This window comes from Cupressus sempervirens, chromosome 3 (assembly GCF_028749045.1).
Source record: "Cupressus sempervirens isolate cs-2001-9-10 chromosome 3, ASM2874904v1, whole genome shotgun sequence".
Lineage (NCBI taxonomy): Eukaryota > Viridiplantae > Streptophyta > Pinopsida > Cupressales > Cupressaceae > Cupressus > Cupressus sempervirens.
Window position 1 is genome coordinate 657828766 of NC_143120.1, and position 24262 is coordinate 657853027.

Genomic DNA, 24262 nt, shown 5'->3' on the forward strand with positions numbered 1-24262 from the left:
CCTCATACCCTTGTACATTTACTTCCTCTTGTTGTGGGGGTGTTGGGATTTCACCTTCCTCTAGCTCAACTCTTTGGGGAGAACTCCTCTTTCTTTTTCCCTTTCCTTTTCTCTCCTGAGGGTGATAGTATCCAACTAGTCTGTCAAGTTGGTATATCATTTTGAGCCTTATTGGTGACTGAGCTACAAAGGTAGGGATGATGACTTTTTTCCCTCTACCTTTAGCTGGACAGGCTTGTGCATGGAAAATTATTGTCTCAGGTATTGGATCAAGTGTAAATGGTTTCTTGATCCAATCTTGTGTCATTTTAATGATGTTCCTTACCCTATGGTCAATATTAGAATTTTCTTCTCTGTCAACCTCAACATTCACGATGGGCTGTTCCCCAATTTTATCTGTGTTGAACAAAGGATCAAGCAACTCCCTTGAGTCTTGTTGCAATATCTTCAATGGAATCTTTATTTTTAAGGCCTTTTCTACCAAGTACAAAGTCATTCTACAATAATCCCTTATTCAGATATCGTAGTCATTTGTAGTACTCATCTAGTGATCCTCAATGGCTTCTTCATGCTGAAATTCCTTGCCTGCCAGATATTTTACTCTCCTAATATTATCAAAACATGGTCTCAGAGAATTATACTATTCTAAGTTATATTTATCCCATTCACATTCAAAAGATGAAATATCTTGCTTCTGAAGCACCCAAAACGGTCCTATGGTTAGAGGTGACATCTAACAATGTTTATGTTGTTTTCTAACTCTATCGTTTGTAGATGCAATCTGTCGAGCAATCTCCAAGAGGACAAGTCTATCACAAGGGTACCTTGGAAGCTTCTTTGGATTGACCATGGTACTAGCTACCCTTAGATATGTGAATGTTTTGAATTGAATGTAGTATGCACCGAGTACCATTATCTGTGCCACTACATCATCTGATAATCTCTTCACATAATCTCCCTCTACGAATCTGATTATGGGAAATATGAATGCATCATTCACAATTCTGTACTCTTTGCTTTCCTCTAAGAGGTTCTTCCTCACCAAGGGTAGACAATGTATGGCCATGCATTTGGATCCTACATGCTATCTCTTTTGTACAACCCTAGATAATCTATTGCCCTTGCAACTAACAAGTATACTAGATATGAGGTGATATAAAACTTCCTTTTATTCTTTACTGCCTCCAACTGTTCACATAAATGTTCACTCAAAGTAGAGGCCCAATCAAGTGGCATCTTTGCAATCTTGATAGTCTCGATAAAATGTATCATAAAGATGTTCAAATGTCCCATTGCTAGCAAACCCATAACCCTTCTCAAAGGTATAATTGAGTATCCAATGTCTTCTTTCATATATCCTTTGGTCATGTCAACTTTACCAACCTTCTTTCCCATAGGAGTCTTCTCTATAAGGTAAGATGACTGAATAATCTCTGAGGCTTCCTCAATATGCTCTTGGTACCACCTTTTTACTTGTTCATAAGTAAGCTTAATGAATTGATCTATACGTGGAAGATGGAATACCCCCTCAATGTTGTCGGGTTGGAGATCAAGGATAATTTCCCCAGTAATGCTCTTCACAACTCTCTCCTCAAAGACAAAGTGTTCTGCAAGTGTCATTATAAGCTCTGAAGATTGTATTGACATTGGGTGCGAAGTTGCATTTACTAGCCCTGATTAGATCAATGTAGAGACCAAAGTAGACCTCTCAGTGGGTTTGTTACAAATTCTCAGCAAATCTCCCAAGTCAGTATGCCCAAAATATGTGTCTTTGATTTCTAAGTAGTCATCCTGGAATCTTGATTTTTTCAAAACTCCTTGGAACTTGAAGATCACAGGTTTTGGTGCCATTTTCTCACCTATGGAAGCTAATGAAGATGCTATTATATCTATTTAGGTGTGGAAGTGCAGATAAAAATAGGTGTGTGAAATACAAAGAAAATCACAATGCGAGAAAACAAGCCAAGAGATAAGGTGAGAAGGGAGGGGTAACCCCCCTTTAAATAGAATTTTGAAAGCTTGGTGGGGCTGCTTAGGTGCAGAACTGCGTTACTGCATAGCTCTGGGTCTTTTCTTGCACTTCGAGCACACTAGCGCACCTCTTTAGGTGTGCCTAGTGCACCAAAACTCTTGATATTTAGCTTTTCCTTGAATTCTCTCAAATTTTTAACCTTCGAGTTTTTCAGATAGGACTTGGTTATGAACTAGGGGTTTATGGGGACCTCAAAATAACTTGGATCCTGAATTTAGGAGTTCAAAAGCCAGAAAACTAAGTAAGGGGTCCCCATTTATGTTAGGAAATGGGGCATGCATTGTAGAACTACAACAGAACCTCCCTTCAATATGACCATTGTCCCTACAATGTATCTTAGTTATTTTGATTAGGAGTCTTCTAGTGTTTAAGCCCTTACACCTCTTGCAAGGACAATAAGATTTTCCATCACCTTTTCTTTGAAAGTTAGACACCGATCTAGTGGTTGTCTTCCTATTTTGATCTAATTCAGTTCTATTATCTGACATGATCCTTCTTCACATGAATATCTTATGCTTGTACCCTTATTCAATTGGTTGTATTTGTTGGATCCATCATTGATAACCATTTCATCATACACATTAACATTAGAGAGAAAACCTTTGAAAATGAATAATGAATTTTATGATACAACAAATTTAAGTTTGGCATCAAATAAGATGAAAATCCTTTTAACTAAAATTCACCCTTTTTTAACCTCAAAAAATATGCATGTCTAATTTGAACTAACTTGTATATTTTCATACAATATTAATTCTATGGTGGTGTGTGGTTATCTAAATCCATTTGGAGATCGATTCATTGATAATCTAAAATAAATTCACAGGTTTCTTTTTAACCAAACTATTTGTAAGGTTCATGGTGAACCGAAACCACTCACATGTGAGGATTTGAGACACATGGCCTAATAATAACATGAATAAGACAATGGTGATTTGAAAAAGTGACTAATATGATGAATATGAAATGCAATTAGTAATGGAGTGGTGGGACATAGATGTAAAATAATTACATGTCATTTTAGTAGTTTTTCCAAAGGTGCGTCTATCGAGATAATACGTTGTAAATTGTAAGTCCTCTCAAGAAATTGGAATACAATCACAAACATTTACTATTATAATGATGGGGTAAAAGAAGCTAAATTGAAGGGTAATAAAATATTTTCATATTGATGTGTCAGATTATGACTTTGAGAGTTCTAATGTACAAGAGAGATATTAAGAATTTGATAACAAAATTAATGTTCTTTCCTCTCAACAGTTGTAGTGAACCAATGAGGTTACAAACGTCAAGAAGAGTACAAAAACTTGTAATGCAAGTCCTTTATGAATGCCTTCGGGGTTGACCTGCATAAAAAATAAATAAGAGTTATCATACAAATAATAAACATTGCAACATTCAATATTAAATCAATTCAAAGGACAATGTTAACTACTACACACAATTTTAACACTTTTCTAATACACATTAGAAGGTCCAAAATTGGGACATATAATATGTTATAAACCTTGGAAGGTCTCAATGAAGGCAATCAGTGTTCTAGGTAGTGAAATCCTTCCTTTTCCAACGAGAAAGATCACTGCAAGGGCATATCACAAGGGAACAACAAGAGACAAAATATATATTCACTCCTGAGTCCCAAATGAATGAATGAATTGATGTATTGATAGCTTAGATTGACACAACTTTTAGACGATCATATGAAATGAAATGGGCATGTCATGAGTTGAAAGAAACTTGAATGACCCGATTCACATGAATATAACCTTGTAGGAAAGGTCTCAATCAAAACAATAAGTGTTCTATACCAAATGATGATTAACTAAGGTAAAATACCTAGATTACACCAACTTTGTAGAAATTCCACAACATAAGAAATTAGAAGTTGCATATATTCCCAACCACTACTTGATATGGAAACATAGTACTATTGTAGCGTCTTCAGGAGAATAATATAAAATAGGATAACCATATTTAACACTAAGTACATATTATTTAACTCTTTGAGGAAAGGAAAAAGTAGTTGAAAAAAGGATACCTTGCAACAAGTGCAAAGACATCCTTTGTAAAAGGAGGGGAGGAATACATTTTTTCTCAAAGACATTCACCTCCAAGAGGAGATATTGATAAAAAAATAACATCATTAACTAAAGGAAGGGAAGGATAACAAAAATTCATGCTTCCATCATTTCTAGGTAAATGGATTCTTGATGAAGGATAACAAATTTTCAGTTTCAAGTAAGAGACATGCTAAGTCAATATAAATATTCCTAATCATGTGATAGTTACAACCATAGTCACTATGTTGATTCATTTAAAAGTTGGATATTTTATATTGTTAAAGACAAGAACAATGTGAATTATCCTCAAGTGAATGAGAATTATTTACATGGTTGGATGTGTTTGTTAAGGAATTTGGAATCCTTTATATGCTATTGTTATGTCATAGTTAGTACTGATAGTCCAAACTAGAGGATTTTCCTTTTGTTACTATTTGCTTCTTATCTTGGGTCATAGTTATGTATATTTTGTGAATGGAAATACCTTGTTTAGAATTTGTAAATTCCTAAGTCAAAGGTATTCTTACAAGTATTTTGGTCTCATTACTAGTTAGTAAACCCCATGTTTCAACAACTAATATATCATCTCAGACTAGTTCTTGTCAACTTATATCCCACACTGTAGCTAATGTAAGTCAAAATCCTTTAAATGGGAGATCAACACTATAATATTATTCTCAATTGATCTAGTGACAACAAAATGTCCAACAATTAAAAAGTTAATATACATAAACACTTTCTCAAAAAAGGTCAAATATTTTTATATCCTCTATACCAATATCAAGGTCAACCTAACACAAAATTATAACATTAATAATAGTTACTATAGGAATAATATGAACAAAACATCCAAAAATAGACTTTGTAGTTGTAAAAACTATAATAATAATTGCATCAACTAAATTTATAGCAACAATAGTAAGGCCCAAAATATCAGGCATCTCATTTACATATGAGACCACAATTGCCCATGGGTAGGGGAAATCACATTAATTCCCACAAGAAGCAATTGATGGTTCCTCTTCAATATTATGGAGTCTATTATGATGATCATGTTGTTATTACATTAACTTTTGAAAAATATTTAGGAACTATTTTCTACTTATCTTTATGTGATGAACTTGTTGAATATGATGTGAATGATAGAAGAGTTTATCGAAAAGTATTTTTTGTGAATGATGCTAGAGACAATAAAAATGCAATAGTTCATTCATTAAAAATTATGAATTAGTATGTGACTTAAGAAGACTCTTTGAGTAGGAGATACAATCTCTAATTTTTTCCTGCAATTTCTCAAACCATGAGCAATAACAATTAAGTAATAGAATTATGGGATCAAATAAGGAAAACTTGCCAACCTATTCACAAAGGAAGTTGAAAAAATGATGAAAATACCATCTCATATTTGTCTATACCATTTTAGAACTAATGAAAATTGAAGAACATAGGAATACTTTTATGGTCATGATTTCTAATGCTATTAATGTTTTGTATGTGGATGAAAAAAGGATGATGTATATGAGGATTTAGTTGAGAGAATAGATTAAAATGTAGGAGGATTAAAACACCTTGAGGTATACCTAGGCAAGACTTTTATCAAATATTCTTCTCAAGTTGATCAATTTTACCATTCATTACTTATGTAAAATATATTAGTCAAAATTTTTATGGTTGACTCAAAAGTAGCCATAAATATCATACCTTTTGGTATCATGAAAGAAATAGGTATGTGGATAGATACTTCCTTTCAAAAATGTCATTCTATGGATAATAGGTTTGTCCTTGTCATTGGTGTCATTAAATATGCAGAGCTTAAATTTGCTAGTTTCCTAGAGGCTACTTATAAGATGGCTATAAATTTTGTTGATGTTCCTCCTAAATATTGAATAGTTCTAACAAGGCAATGGGGAACTATTGTAGGGAAAATATTCATTTGGATTTGTCTTATGCAATCAACCAGTTAATGGTCAATAAGTTAAGTTGGTAAGATAACCTAAATCACAAACTATGGTTAAACTCTTTGACCCTAATTTTGTTTATCTAGATATGGAAAATTCTAAATTTGAGCATACAAAATCTTAAATGAAAATTTATAATCAAATTGAAAATGTTGTTACTAAAAGTTGGGATGAACTATGGTAAATGCATTTTAATGGAGTATGCTCTAGATACAAGTCAAGATCTAGTGTGATGTTTATAGATCTAGATGGTAAGACATATATATATTCATTCTTAATATCATTTTAGTGTACTAATAATGTTGTATTTTGTAAAGATCTTTTACATGGTCTAAATTTAGACATAAAACATGGTATCAAGTTTCTTAACATGTTTGGAAATTCAAAGCTTATTGTTCCTCATGTCAAGTCAATTAATTTTGCTAAGAATGAAAGGCTTAAACAATATAAGAATGTTGCTTAGGATTACCTTGAGTTCTTTAATTATTTCTCTACAGAATGACTAGAAATATCCAAAAACATCATGTCTGAATTTTTATCCAATATATAATTAAAGGATGATTTTAATACTTTAGCTAGAATTTCAAAAGTTGAAATTAGAGTCAAGCTATCTATCCTAGGTAATGTGTATAGTTGACAAGTTTTCAATGATGATGATAATTTCTTAAAATTCTTGAAATGTATTAATGGTTAAGAATCTGAAGAGATATATTTTAATGCTGAATTTCTATCCAATATAGAATTAAATGATGATGTTAATACTTTAACTAGAATTTTAAAAGTTGAAATTAAAGTCAAGCCATCTATCCTAGAGAATGTGTATAGTTGAAAATTTTCCAACAATGATGAGAATTTCTTAAAATTTTTGAAATGTATTAATGGTTATGAATCTCAAGAGATATTATTTAATGCTTTTATAGAAAACATTGATGATAAGGACACATTATTTGGAAACAAAAATTATATAAATAAAGACCAACAAAATTAATCCAAGAGGGCCAGTTTCTTTAGAAAGGGATTTTAATAGAAATGATAATAAATCTATCATGTTATATCATGTTTAAAAAAAGGATCTTGAAGAGATCAATTTAGGGATAGTTTAGGAATTTTAATAGAAATGATAATAAATCTATCAAGTTATCTCATGTTCTAAAAGAGGATCTTGAAGAAATCAATTTAGGGATAGTTCACTCCCCTTGGAAGGTTTATGTAGGAGAAAGATTTCTCCTCAAGTGAGAAATACACACATTTATTTATAGAGAAAATATAAACATATATTATAAACTTCATTTATCCTCACAAAAATGAACTCACCTCAAGTTCTTCTTTGGATAAATTAATTTTATGAGTGGCTTTATCTCTAACACTGTTGAGATTGTGAATCCTATTTTTGAAATTTTTAAGAAGGGATCCAAGTTAGATTGGGTTGATGATGTCCTTTATGCTTTCGATATTCTCATTTTCCCTCTTTCTATTCTATTGTTATTTATTATTCTTAAGAAACACGAGGAAGGCCCATGAACAACCTATTGCATTCTTTAGTGAATCCTTAGAGGCTATGGAGCTGAAATATGAAATGATTGGCAAGAAATCTCAAGCTTTGCTCAAAACTATTAAAAAAATAGATCTTATCTAGTGGGAGCTAAGGTAGTTGCTTATATCCCTTCCTCAAATCTAAAATATATGCTCACCCAAACGATCGGCACAAGACAAAGGTGGTGGTGGATTAAAAGATTCCAAGAATTAAATGTAGATATCCATAGTTATAATGTCATAAAGAGTCATGAAATAGCTGAATTGATAATAATTTTTTTTGTAAGCCTCTCAAATTAATACTTTTAGATGCAACACATACTATGTAGTTTTCAACACACTCCATGGTGTACTAACATCTTATATCCCTTTCAAAAATCATAATTTTATGAAAATATGAATGAAAATCAGAGGAATTTTAAGTTGTAGGATGTGAGATATGTGTTTATTGATGGCAATTTGTTTTATAAGAGTGCACATTGTGTCATTTCTATAAATTTCGAGTGCTTCTACTAAGTACTCCAAAATAGTCCATTTCATACCTTCATCTATGTATGCAATGTCTTTCTAGTTTCTGTCTACTTAAATGACAATTTCATTTTATATGATAATCTATATACAATGTCTTTCTAGTTTCTTTCTACTCAAACATCCATTTCATTTCATATGATCATCTAAAAATTTGTGGGTTTTTTTGGGGGGGTTTGTGGGGTTTTGATTTATTAAGGTAGTTGCTATTTGATGAGAAATAACTAGTTTTGATGACTACAAAAATGTAGATCACAATGGCACAATAGGAGAAATATATAAATTCAATTTGAAATGTTGATCACAAGGGCATAGAAAAAATATACATTTCACTCCATAATCAATGTAAAAACCACCAAATTACTAGGGCACGACAAGGGATTCAATAAAAAATCATAATAAAACCCTACATTGCCACATGCCTTTCTGATCACTTGCCTTGTTGCATCATTTTTTTCTACAAATTGTTCACGTGGGATGAATGTAATATTGATTCTATTTTTTGTTTAACTTATGAATCTCACACCATTGCAATATTGATGGCCCTGTCTCAATATCAACAACATTGGGGATAGTTCAATTCTTTTTGCTAAATTTATAATTAAATGTCATTGCCATTACAAATTGACCTCTAATGTTCTAGTGATTTAACCTTGCATTAGGTTGCATCCATTGTAAAAGTTACATTAGTTTTCATTCTCATTACTAGTTGCATTAAATTGCATTCTCATCATCCATTACATTAACATACATTTATTTATATCAGTATCATTTGAATTGCATTCAGTTTATATCCATTGTTTAAATACACATAGTTTGCATTCATACCATTTATATTGTATTTTCATGTGCATTTATATTAGTTTGCATAAAATTATATAAGATTGTGTTCATTTGATTTACATCTTATTACATTGCATTCAATTTTTTAGTTTGCATCATTAGGATTAACTACATTTAGTTACATTCTCATTAAAGTGCATTATGATTCTTAAAGTCATTTAGGTTGCCTTTTCATTTGTACGTGGTAAATTTAGGTTTGATAGGAATAATTTTCTCAATAGTTTGTACCTTGTTCTCATAAGCAGGTGACAAAGACTTTATGATCTTTCGCACAAAATCCTCTTTAGGTAAAATTTTTATCACAACTCTTAATTCCTACAACAATCTTAGATATCCTAGAAAAATATATTCTTATTGATTCATCTTCCTGTATCTTAGCACTATCAAGCATGTCTTTCCAGTTTTGAAGTTTAGATTTCTTTGCAAATACATCACCTTCAAAAAGACTTTTTCACTAAAATCCAAATTTAATTTGAAAACTATAAGCTTTTCATCTCAATGTATTTTGATTCTGGAAGAGTTGACAACAACGCTTCTTTGGCATACATGGTGTACATGAATAGATCTTTCTCTTCTTGTGAACATGAATCAAATTTTCTTCATCTACTACTACCTTTACTTCCCTTATAACCATCTAGTAGTCAACTCCCATGCATAAGAAATAAGTCTTCATTTTATCCTTCCAACTTTCGTAGTTCTCTCCATCAAATTTCAAACTTTCCTTCCTAAATGTAGCCATGGATTGCCTTAAGTTGTTAAACATTCTCTTCAAGCACCTAATGCTCTGATACCAATTGTTAGAAATTAAATTCCACCAAAATAACTAGAGGGAGGGGGCTGAATTAGTTGTGTGCTTCAACAAATTAAATAAATTTTATCAAAATTTAAACATATAACCAATAGATGAAACAATCATGCACAATGACACAAAATTTATTAACTAGGGATTCCCTTGATTAGAGAGAAAAATCTGGTGGGAATGATGCCCACAAGATGAGGTACTAATATGAAAGTTCCTTGCGAAAGGATAATACTTTGTTAGGAGAAAAATACATACAATCAGTACATTTAGTCCCTTTTAGAAGATTTTGAATCCTAGGTAGAAGATTCCAACCCTATTAGGATATGCTTCAACCATGTTAGGAGTTGATAGGAAGTCAACTAAATCCATCATCCAAATTGCTTTATAACTATCTTCACGTAACAATTCTTAGGTTAATATATCCAAGGGTGAAGTAACTAATGCAACAACTTACTTGCCAATATAGCTCATTTGAAGTTATCAAAACATCATCACCATCACCCTCTACTCTGATCTCATCAAAATTGCATCCAAAGTTTTCATACAATTACAATTACAGAATAGGACAATTAGGCAATTACAAACAAGAAAAACATCTTCCTTTAGACCAAGTCCTAAAAAAACTAGTTGAGTTGGCCTTAACACTTCCCCAATACAAAATGAATAATATAGGACCTCAATAAGATATTACAAAAAATAATTAAATCATAAACAAGGAGTAACTAGGATAGAGACTTCTTTTCGTGTACAAAATGACAAAGCTCTATTAACTAGGAGTATTGCAAGCACAAGTGGATATTATGGTAGAGAATGGACAACTAGGCAAGAAGGAGACAAGAAGATTGATGAAGGAATTTTATTCCATTTCAATGTGTATTTAGGTCATTTGTTAACATCAATTAGTGTAGATTCATTTCTAAATGTTCATTTTAGACTTCATATTAATATTATTTTTAGTTGCATATTAAAACCACATGTGCATTTAAAACTATTGTTGTGTTAGAAACATAAAGTGCAGAAATCATTAACATTGGGCATCATAACAAAATTTAGCGTAAAAATAGACATTAAATTGTACAACAACATCATATATAGAATCATGTAACATAATCATCTCATATACATAGCATATTATATCATACATTAAATTGAATAAATCCTATTACATGCGTATCATATAATTGCATCATCAAATCATGTATATGCATCACATTTATAATCACAAATCCATGGTATAAAATTGCATTAAATAGACACATCACACACTATATAAAGCACATAGATGTCATAAAATGCATCACATCATGTGGGAACACATTAGACCATATATCATAAATTATTTAAAGCATCACATCCTACAATCACACGCGTCCATACATAATCATACATATACATACATACATCATAAATATTAAAAAAATGAGGAACATAATCCATAAAGTACAACATATCCCACCCAATTAACTTATGTGTGTGTGTGTGTGTGTGTGTCCTGCAAATGAATGAAATATTAACATCCCCACACCCCATGAAAGAATAAATTTACAAGTTTAGTCCACCAAAAGTCCATGAAAGAATTGTTGGGACTCAAAATTGCATCATAATTTTGAGTAAAATATTTGAGAACTTTGCTAATCAAGCCCCTATAAATGCTTTTCATTCATGTATGTCCAATTATCTTTTGATGCTTATGATGTGTTTTAGTTGTTCCACACCTTTCATTCAAAACATGCATGTGTTTCATGATGATAATTTACCATTCTGAATCATTTCATGAAGTGTCATTTTGAACATTTCAAAAATTTGCATTTTACTTCAAGTGGCAAACAAAGTTCAGAAGCCTAGTTTGCATTTGAATATCTTGCACCCGGTAAAGTTTCATGACTCACCACTTTGGGAGTTCTTAGTATGCATATCAAAAAACCTATATTCCATATTTCAAGTTGTTTTGATATGTTTTGATTAGGTTCTAAATTATCCAAAGTTGTTTGTTTATTGTTGTCATGCCAATGCACATTGTTTAGAATTTGGGGAAGCCCTGTTTGACATTGGATATGTTATGACCTGTTAATCATTTTAAAGAAATGGTCATACCACTATGTTGTAGTCATAAAATAAATCCCATGTTTTCAAATTTTGAGGTCTAATGAATCTGTTTCATGAGTTTCCCAAGCTAATTCCATTTTAAAAAGCTTATAATTGCCCAATTGTCTTTTATGACAATTTTTAAGTAGCCCTGTTTGACTTGGAATAACTTTGACCCAGTTGACTCTATTGAGAAAATCATTTTCTCATTGTATTATAGGGGTCAATTTCATGTTAAGTTCTACATTTGAGCTTATGAAAAATTTGTTTGTCTAGTTTTCAAACATGATTCTAAATGTGATTTCTAAAGCCTTACTTGTAACTAGATTTGCAAATTGATTTCTACACATGTTCGGGATGATGCAACTTTGAAACCTTGATAGATGAAGCCAAATTAATTTCACCATTGTGTTATACTATGAAATTATTTCCAATATGCTAATTTACAAGTTTTCACCAATCAATTTGCACACTTTCCCAGGTCCATTCCATTTGTAAAAAACTTTGTTTTGTTAGTGTGCCCAATTTTGTTATTTCGAGAAGCTAGCTTTAGATGTTTGCAAAATTGTCCTAGGTTATTGTCATGACCCCAAATTTCATGTCCATATTCTCCATATGAAAATTTTCCAATATCCAAAGTTTCATCTTCCCAAGTGATCATTTGACTGATTTGAAAAGTGAAAAACAAATGCATTTTTTTTTTCTAACATGTTTGTAGGATCAGTTTTGAATATGCAACTTTGACATTCAATATCTTTTGAATTAGATGTCATCATGAGATGAAAATTTGCAAAGAGGGAATTTGTTGACCAGAGAGAAAGTGTGTCAATTACCAAGGCTTGATCATATACTTTTATTAGTTTTCAAGGTCGGTTCTAGGGCCTATCAACACAAGTTTGATATCTTGTCAAAAAGGGTAAAAAATGGGTTTAATTGATCAAACAATGATCATATTTCAATCCAATTAATGCAATGAGATAAATAGATCAATTTGACAGTTTAGTTTTTTGAAAGTGATTTTTTTTTAGTCAAATCCACTTTGGGGCCTAACTAATTTCATCATATCTATACAATGTTACAGATAGAAAAGGGCATCTTAAAAAATGAGAATGATTTGATCAGTAAAAATACAATGGTCAAGAATGAATGACATTTAGATGTCATCATTTGATATCAAATGGATGTATGAACTATATACACAAAGAACAATAAGGGGAATTGAATGAGCAATTTCATAAATGCTTAGCCATGTGATTTTCTCAGTTGTAATGATCATAGAGGAAAGTAATTTTCACAATTGCACTATTTTAAAAATCAACCAACCTCCATAATTATGAATGAAAAGTTGAAAATTAAATGTAATTATCTTACAATGAATTGCAAAATATAATATGTTGGGTTTTGGGAATGCTGAAATCATGAAGCCATCTTTTCTGAAATAAGAGCTTGTGGAAGCATTTGAAATAGTGGTACTCTTTTAGAAAATGAAATAAAGTGCCATGATTTGTTTGGGAGTTGTGAAATATTGAAATATCAACCATTTTGGGCAGATTTTAGAACATATCTATGGTTGTTGTTAGTCATTTTTGCCTTCTTGCAAAAATTACCATATTTGAATTTAAACGTGGTAATGTTCTCATATAAATTTTTTTTGAATAAAGTGGGGAATAGAAATATTTCATATTAAAACTTTAGGTTATAATTTATTTCCTAAGTGACTATGCACATTAATGTTTCCATGGGCTCACAACTTCCTCGCTGTTAGATCCTTCATCATCTATGGTGGTCACTTTGTCGCTATGCAAAGTTGCATGTTCTTAATTTCATTTGACATAGTGACGGCTCAGTGGACCCCCTTTCCTATCAGAATAGCCAGGTAGTTGTCAGAGCATGCTAGTATTTTGTTGGTTTCTCATTGGCTAGGGTATGACTATGCAAGGTGTGTGGACCATTTCATTCGATGCACCTTGGCTAGGGTATGACTATGCAAGGTGTGTGGGCCATTTCCTTTGATGCACCTTACTCACCATTAGATCTTTCATCATCCATAGTTATCACTTTGTTGAATTATAAAGTTGTACATTCTTTATTTCATGTGACAAAGTGGCATCGTGCCACGTGTCTACGTGGGTTCAAGTTCCTTTGGTGGGTCATCTTTTGATTATACTGACATGTCAATGTCATGTTGAGTGGGCCATAGGGTGATAGGGTGATGAGTTGGATTGATCTAGCTTATGACAGGAATTTCATTGGTTGAGCTTCTAATGTGTTAAGGTCGTGGGCCACATATTCTGAGTTTCTACCTCCCACCGTTCGATGTAAACAGATCCACAGTGGTTGCTTTATCGCTATGGGAAGTTGCATGTTCTTTAGTCATAGCGATAAAGCGATGAGTTGATGTGATATTGTGGGCCCTTCCCTTTTGTGGGCTGCAATGTGATGTGGATGAAGTGTCAGACATATTAGAAAAGGACTATGTTTCTATTGGTTGGCACATACGCAAAATTGATGATTGTTTGGTACCATTAGATGAAGGAAGATTGATGTCTCTCACCTTGTGGCTATAGCAAGTTGCTCAATCTTTAACGATAGCAACATAGCGAGGATTCATGACATGTCTTGGTGGGCCTAGTTTGGCAGGTGTAGTTAGGTTGGCATCATAGTTAAGGCTAAAAATATGGTAAACCGTCGTGGTTAAGTTTGAAAGTGGTGCGGTTAGTTAAACATGATATGGTCAAATGCGTGAAGACTCTATGAGATGGAAAAATGAAATAATATAGTCAGTCCACATGGAGGTTTTTAGTTGCGTAACTGAGTTGACCTGTTGACTTTGTTGATTCATGGGCTAGAAACAAGGAAAGATTGGGTTTTATTGCATGATCTGATCTTCTCGATTGGTTATCAAATCCAGAGTTAATGCTAAGTTTTAATGGCATAGAGGACACTCTTCTGACCATTTGATAATCCATTTTGAGGAGTTTTAGCATTGATTGATGTCATTTTTTCACTTCAAGGTTTTCTCTAGTCAGAGTTTCCATGATTTTCATGCCTCTATAAGTGTACTAGATTAGATCTTTTTAGATCATCTTGATTGTTCCCTGAGCACTTAATGATAGTAGTTGTGGAGTCACTTCAGTTGGAAATATCTCAGTTATGCTTGAGCTATAAAGGCAGATTTTGTAGTCTTTGTAAGTGTGGATCTTTCTTTGATTATCTAGTATTGCTTCAATGCATACTACTATAATTTAAAATTATGCCTCTGAGCCATTGTAATCCTCTGCTGAGTCTCTTTTGGGCCATTAACACACCATGCAAGATTTCTTTGCCTCTGGTTAATGTTTTTGTCTATATTCTGCAATTTACATGATTGTATCTACTTTTGGCATTTGAATGATATTAAGTGAAGTATCTTCCTATACCATTCTTTTGTTATCTGATCTACATGTAGTTGTTGAATTAAGCAAAGTCTGAATCTATCTTCCTTGAAGTTATAATTGGTTAACTGTGCATTTATGGGAAAATATAAGGTCAAACACTCTATTTTTGTGCATCACCCCTTAGGTTAGAGTGGGTAGATTTTCTTTCATGCATTCCTTCTTCCTTTTCCTCTCCAAGTGTAGTTAGGTGTACTATGATAGTAAAGAAAGCCGACTTTCTTTGGAGACTCAATCTCATAGGTAAAGTCCCACAACTTGGAGGTTGTTTCCATGTTTCACAAGTTTATCCTTAGGTAAAAAATTTGGACGAGGGTCCAAAATTTTGTGACAACAGTTGTTTGTCTCAACACAAAGAGAAAGTGTGTTATAAATATTCATTGATGTGATGGTTCCCCTTACACTATGACTAAAATTACTATCTCCACCATTTCCCATCCTATGTAGTGATCTTGATTGACTTCAATGTGGGCTTTGGTAAATGCATCGACTAATAATAAATTATGTTCAATCTATGCGCATATAGAAAAACACAAGAAAATAAATGGATTGTTTTGTCCAACCACCATTATTCCTTAATCACCTTGCTAGATGCTGCATAGTTTTTGTTAAGTTTGTATTTTGGTTGTTGAAGGATGTCGTGTTGACTTCTGTATGGAAGGAAGGGGTGCATAGTTGTGTAGAAGCATAGATCACATAATTTATTTGGAATTTTGATACCAAACAAGCAGATTGCTACACTAGTGTAGAGGTGGATTGTTTCCTTTGTTCTCCACATGTTTTCTATGAGATCTAGATATGATGACTTATGTAGAGAAGAAATTAGAAAAGGAAATAAATAAATCATTCCAGATATCCTCTACTACAAACTAAGATACACTCACCGTATTGCTATGGGCTCATTTAGATCAATGTGGACTAGGTCTAGGCTATGTTGTTGCAGGTAGAACCTCTATATTGAACCTACTTTCTAATCTAATTACAGTAATGGGCAGCCAAACACAATGGATTAACAGTACATATGTTATGATATAAGCTTAGAGCTAAGAAATATGTGGATTGGGATATTTGATATATCCTACATTCACCATGTATGGGTTAATTCAACAATTTTTATATGTGGACACTAAGTCTCTAACTATTCAAATCAAGTGCTTGTGGACATGATGCTATTGAGTTATGTGTGGGACCAAGGTCAAGAAGAAGTTGTTATGAGTTACACCCAAGGTCAAGCAGAAGTTGGACGATCAAAGACATGGTCATAATTTTACAATGGTTAGGAGCCTAATCGTCGAATGACTTTTAGTGTTACACTCATGTGACACATGGCAGTGTGGGTATTAACTAACAAGGAGGAGGTGGAAAGTCAAATGGTGCCACGTAGAATACTTCGGTGTTACTTTTGGCACCATACTTTTAGTTTTACGCTCATGTGGCACATGGTAGTGTGGGTCCTAGCTAATGAGGAGGTGGTGAATCAAATGGTGCTAGGTGGTGGTACCATGGTAGAGCACCTTGCAAGTAAAGATGTGTAGTGACAAGAATGAAACAAGTTATGTGGACACTATGGGCCTGATTGTAAAGAAAATATAACACTATCATATATAAACAGAAAGGTCTCAGAGTCTAGTTTTTGGTTTTTCCATCTAATTGAGTGTGGGAAGTAGTAAGTGAAAGTTATGATTTTAAGGAAAATATAACACTATCATATATAAATGGAAAGGTCTCAAAGTCTAGTTTTTGGTTTTGCCATCTGATTGAGTGCAAGTAGTAGAAGGTGAAAGTTATTCTCAGATTTGTGCATCATTCTTCTTTTTCCAACTGAGTTTTGGTTTGGCGATTTAGTTTTAGTTTTGGGATAAATGATGAAGTGGGTATTTGTCAAATTCAGGGAGGGTCCTATTACTAATGTTACTTTACTTTCTAGCCACTTTAGTGGGACTTTTGGCAACATTTTATCAGCAAGTATGATGTTCTTTCAGAGGGGGCTTTCTCATCATTTTGAAGAGATTTTGGCAAGTTTGTTTTACCAAATGATGAGATATAATTCATTTTTTAGTTATGGAAAGGAGAGAGGATTTAATTCAACAATGGATGAAGATTCAAGTGGAAAAGTGGCAATTATTGATCAGATATGGGGCTTTCTTTCTTCTATATGTTCTCTTTCTCTTTCTTTGTATGGGGTTGGTTCCAGTCTATTGCGTAAGGCTCTAGCTATGATTCCACCTTCATTCTCAATATTCTCTAAGTACAAATATCAATAATGTAGTTATAAGTTATAGTTCTTGTCTATTTTGTGTTCCATAGGTTATTTCATACATCTTGAATGTATTTGTCTCAAGGAAATGAATACAAAAGAAGAAAATGCAACTAGTTTTATTCTAACTCTTGTCTCCTAACTCTTTCGTTTGCAATCTTTTGTGATTTGTGGACAAAGAACATAGATCCCAGTTGCAGCTTGTTTAAGGTTGTATTTCTTAGTGTGTTTTAACATTGATTCAAAGAATCAAGTAAATGCTCAAATGTATTTTGATAGGGTTACAAATTTCATGGAAGGATTTTGATAAGCATGAAATTCATTGCGAACATTGATGTCTGATTCACAAAGTGAATGGATAGATCTAGATATCTTGATGTATGTTGTAGTTTGTGAGATATCTAATGGATTAGGAACTAATATTAGTTTGAGATTGCATATCTTGTTGTCTCATATGTGCTTTATGTTGAAATAATCAAAATCATTTTCCTTTTCATGTCGTAGAGTTGAAAGGAGAACCATCACTTAGCTTGTGAATCTTATAAGTCATGTTATTAACTATTTCAAACCTTTATTATTGCATAAACGAAGAAGATTCAAAGGGTTTATCTACTTTGTCTAGATTCATATTTATGTTCTTGCACTGGTGACATAAAAGAATCTAAGCTCCACCCACCTAGGTTTTGTAGAGCCTGAGTGAAGAAGGAGTTTAGCCTTATAGTTGGCTCTGATGTTTGAATAGGTGTGTTGAATATGGAAAGAAGCTATACCTTAGATATATTTTTTCTTATTATTGGGTTATTCAAAATCTGTTAAATAAGAAGCCAACAAGAATATAGTGTTTATGTGATATATCATCATGATTCATGTGCCCTCAAAAAACTAGTAAAGTTTATCTCATACATATGGTACACTCATTACATGTAGTATATCACTGCCCATTTTTTTCTCCTACAACTAGTTGGCTAGGATATGTAGGATCTAGTTGTATTACTAGACCCAAAAATGGATCTATGCTTGGGGAAACATGAGAAGAAGATAGTGGCGGCAGTTGCAACATTTGAATCCTTAGAACTCAATGATATGGCTCCTTTATCTAAGTGTGACTACCAAGAACCCTAAATGGTGTTTGAGCCAAAGTTGTTCCTCTCTCAACATCATACTCTCCCCTTTGTCCCCTATTTGAAGCACCCATCCTCCCTCAACACTTTTCCTACCCCATTTGCTCTGAATCAACATGACTATTATTTCTTGGGTGTATTCCTTGGTCAATGGCTTTGCTTCTTCCTCTATGAGGACCCTACTTGTGAGTGCCACTCTCATCCTCCTCTATCTATGTCTCATTCCCTATATCATGTGACTAGGAGGCCCTTCAAAAATTCTCTCTCCTCTCTTGAGGAGCAGCTTCATGATATCTTTCCATGTAAATACCAACCTACACTTGTATATTCAAAATCTCACTCTAGAGATGCAAAATTTCCTAGACATCCAACATTGACCAAACACTTTGCACAAGCACTTGAGCTCATGCTACCACCAAATCTTCTAATAAATGGTCCCACTTCTAGTGTAGGTGATCTCTATCCTCGCAAAGGTTGCTTCTCTCACATCATAATCTATCATGCTTACATTTGACGACAAGACCCTCTAAAGAATCTCTCGCTAGATTTCTCTACATGGTGTCTTGCTACCCTTGTATCTATGCAAACTTAGCAACCAACCTATCCTTATTTCACAATGTGTCCTTCAACAACTAACCAACTATTGCAGGTGTAGTCTCAAGGGATTTTATGCTATTTTCCAACCCATCATCTCTATCTCTAGAAGATGATGCTCCTCTACCAAATTCCCCTGATGGATTCTTGAGTAGTAGGCAACACCTATAGACCTTGTAATTTATCATGTTTATCTTCTCCATTATTTCTTCCACCACGTTCATTTGATCTCCCCCTCTATAGACCTCCTCTTCCTTGACCTTTTGTTTCCCTCTCCTCCTAGGTGGTGTGATAGTTTCACCAACCTCATAGCCTACCCACCTTGAGCTCATTATCTATGTCCTCTCCTCCTTAATGCATGTGTAGGTACCCTCAACCATTCTCCCATTAGAGGCATCCCTTCTCTCTTAATTGATGGTGGCCACTTGTACCAATCTCAATAGTCCTAAGTTGTACCAACATATGTAGGTCAAATCTTCCAATCCTAGTGGATGGTTTGAAGTTCATTCCATGATGCTAGTAGTCTTTAAAATTCTAGTCATGGATCAATTTCTACCCAATGCACCCAAGTCATCTTTTGGTGCCACACCTTTGGTCTAGGTATTCCTTTTGTGAAAGTAAACTACCAAGCCTCTTTATCTAAATGATAATGCTTGACAATGTACTCTTAATGACTTATAATGTATCTTATAGGAATGGAAAAAATGTAACTACAAGTGATCCTCTAGCTAGGAACCCACTCCAAGGTATGGCTTCCTTGTAATACCATCACATTTCTCGTTAATGGTATCTCTCCAATAGTTCAAGTCATAAACATTGTCATATGTCAATGGCTCACCCTACCTAAACACCATAGGATGATCTTCTTATCTACCTTGACTGCCAATAGGATGGAACACTATGATATTCTCCCAAGCCCACTCTTGTAAAATCTAAATCCTCAGAACTCAATGATATGGCCCCTCTATCTATCCTATAGGAATGGAAAAAATGTAACTACAAGTGATCCTCTAGTTAAGGACCCACTCCAAGGTATGGCTTCCTTGTAATACCATCACATATCTCGTTAATGGTATCTCTCCAATAGTTCAAGTCATACACATTTTCATGTGTTAATGGCTCACTCTACCTAAACACCACAAGATGATCTTCTTATCTACTTTGACTACTAATAGGATGGAGCATTGTGATGTTCTCCCAAGCCCACTCTTGTAACATATGAATCCTCAAAACTCAATAATATGGCCCCTCTATCTAAGTGTGACTACCAAGAACCTTAGACAGTGTTTGTGCCAAAGTTGTCCCTATCACAACATAATCCTCTCCCCTTTGTTCCCCATTTGAGGCATCCATCCTCCATCAACACTTTTCCTCCCCCATTTTCACTGAACCAACATGACTATTGTTGCTTGGGTGTTTTCCCTGGCCAATGGCTTTGCCTCTTCCTCTATGAGGACCCTACCCCATCAGTGTCACTCTCATCCACCTCTATCTATGTCTCATTCCCTATATCACGTGACTAGGAAGCCCTTCAAAAATCCTCTCTCCTCTCTCGAGGAACCGTTTCATGATATCTTGCCATGTAAATACCAACCTACACTTACATATTCAAAATCTCACTCTGGAGCTGAGAAATTTCCAAGACATTCACCATTGACCAACAACTTTGCACAAGCACTTGAGCTCATGACACCACCAAATCCTCTAATAAATGGTCCCTCTTCTGGTGCAGGTGATCTCAATCCTTACAAAGATTATCTCTCACATCATAATCTATCATGCTCACCAATGATGACAAGACCCTTTAAAAAATCTCTAGCAAATTTGTCTACATGGTGTCTTGCTACCCCTATATCTATGAAAACTAACAACCAACCTATCCTTATGCCTCAACGTGTCATTCAATAATTGACTAACTACTGCATGTGTAGTCTCAAGATATTTCATGCTAGTTTCCAACCCATCATCTCTATCTCTAGAAGATGATCCTCATCCATTAGATTCTCCCTATAGATTCTTGAGTAGTAGGAAACACCTATTGACCCTATAATTTATCATTTCTATCTTCTCCATTCCCTCTTCCACCACATCCATTTGATCTCCCCCTCTATAGACCTCATCTTCCCTAACCTCTTTTTTCCCTCTCCTCCTAGGTGGTCTAATAATTGTACCAACCTCATAGCCTACCCACCTTGAGCTCCTTATCTATGTCCTCTCCTCCTTAATGCATGTGTAGGTGCCCTCAACCATTTCACCATTAGAGGTATCCCTTCTCTCTTGATTGATGGTGGCCACTTGTACCAATCTCAGTATCATGAGTTGTACCAACATATGTAGGCCAACTCTTCTAATCCTAGTGGATGATCTAAAGGTCATTCCATGATGCTAGTAGTCTGTATAAGTCTAGTCAAGGATCAATTTCTACCCAATGTGTCTAAGTCATCTTTTGGTGCCATGGTGCCATACCTTTGGTCTAGGTACTCCTTGTGTGAAACTAAACTACCAAGCCACTTTGTATGAATTATAATTCTTGACAATGTACTCTTAATGACTTATAATATGTCCCATAGGAATGGAAAAAGGTAGCTATAAGTGATCCTCTAGCTAGGGACCAACTCCAAGGTATGGCTTCCTTGTAAGACCATCACATATCTTGTTAATGGTATCTCTCTAGTAGTTCAAGTCATACACATTGTCATATGTTAATGAATCACCCTACTTAAACACCATAGGATGATCTTCTTATCTACCTTGCTTGCCAATAGGATGGAGCAATGTTATGTCTTCCCAAGCCCACTCTTGTAACAATGTCGCAAAGATAATGCTACACTCTTGGCTTTGGTCTCCATGGTAAGCAATTTGGTATAGGTATTGATACAACTCTACCATCATTAAGGCCCCCTAGTTTGTGGATACTTTTGCATCAACAATTGAAATAATAGTAGGATAAGATGAAATGTGATGCTCATACCACCTGTGTTTGGGAAAAATATCTTGACATTAATCCATAGACAAATAAACTCACCCACCTCCTAGGTGCAATATCCAAGTGTTGGTCCAATGCCAACTATTAGTGTCACAAAATTATTCCTACTCTAGGACCAACTAGTGTTTGCACTACCTCCCCCTATATCACCTCAATCACTATCACCTCTGGATCTTAGTTAAGAAGGAAAAATATCTGGTAAACATACTCTAATGTAATTGTCACTATTCATGTTAGGAGATGGAAGATGGTTGTCTCTTAGCACCATTGATCACATGGTGTTCTAACCATAACCATGTAGGTCCTTTGATTAGGAATCCTCATAAGATACCACATGTTGATCACATTGACTAGTGCGCAATCCACAGTTGTGAATTTTTCTTTTGCCCTCAACATTTCCAACAATTTCTCCCGAGTATCAGTCAATCTATGGGCCACTATGTCCATGTTTAATTTAACCATGTTAGCCTTATGTTAGTTACTAAAAAATCCTTAACCTTCCCCTTAGGTTTCTATAAACCTAGTCCTATTTTAACCTAGATTTAACCTAAGATTTGGTGACTACATTGGTTAGGCCTAGCGATTTTCTATCAAGCTTAGTCTATGCATCCCATTGACATGAGAATGTGAAACCCAACCCAAACCATTTTGGTTGTGAGAACACATTTCCATGACTGGGTATGTGCAGGATCATGGTGTGCCAAAAAGTGGCAATGTGAAAAAAATAGAGTTTGAACACGTCTAAAAGCGCTTCAAAGTCCGCTCTGACTTTTTTTCACCTATCCAGGTACCAAACCTAGAAAGTAAGGCCCAAGCCTTATTGGATATCCGATTTGAGATCAAATATCCAATATGAGATCGGATATCAGATCTCATATTGGATATCAGATCTCATATCGGATATCTGATATGAGATTTGATATCCGATATCGGCAACATAAAAATTGGAGGGAAAGGCACAAAAATTAGAGGGAAAAACAAATTTGTAAGTGATATAACTAATTTGAGTTATGAAATATGTAAAGATATAATATATAATCTATAAATATATAATATAATAACATAAATATTATATATAAAATAATATATAATCTATATATTATATAATAATATAATATAATCTATTAATATATAATAATATATTATGTTATTATTATTATTATTATCTATAAATATAGTATGTATTATTATAATATATTATTATTATTTTTACTATATTTTTATTAAATATAATAACGTAATATATTATATATATGTTATTAATACATATTATTATTATTATCACATATAAATTATAATCTATAATTTATTATTATTATTATTATTATCATATGTAAGTTATAACATATAATATATTATGTTATTATTATTATATATATATATATATATATATATATATATATATATATATATATATATATATATGATTGTTATACTATATGATTATTATTTTTACTATATTATTTCTAGTGGAGTCATTTATATATGTCAAAAGGGCTCACAAGATGACCTATGACCCCTTTCGACACATTCCATAAGGACATATGTCCCTAAGGGATCTTAGGACCCCTAGGGACATATTAGAATAGTTTATATGGGTCGAAGGGGGTCACAAGATGACCTATGAACACTTTTGACATATTACAAGATGAAATTTGTCCCTAGGGGTCCTAGGACCCTTAGGGACATTAGAATCATTCATATGGGTCAAAGGAGGTCATAGGGTGACCAATGACCACTTTTGACACATTCCACGATGACATATGTCCTTAAGGGTCCTAAGACCCCTAGGGACATATTAGAAACATTCATATGGGTCGAAAGGGATCATAGGATGACATATGACCCCCTTCGACACATTCCACGATGACATATGTCCTTAAGGGTACTAAGACCCCTAGGGACATATTAGAATCTTTGATATGGTTTGAAGGGGGTCATAGGGTGAACTATGACCCCCTTCGACACATTACATGATGACATATGTCCCTAGGGGTCCTAGGACACCTAGAGACATATTAGAATGCTT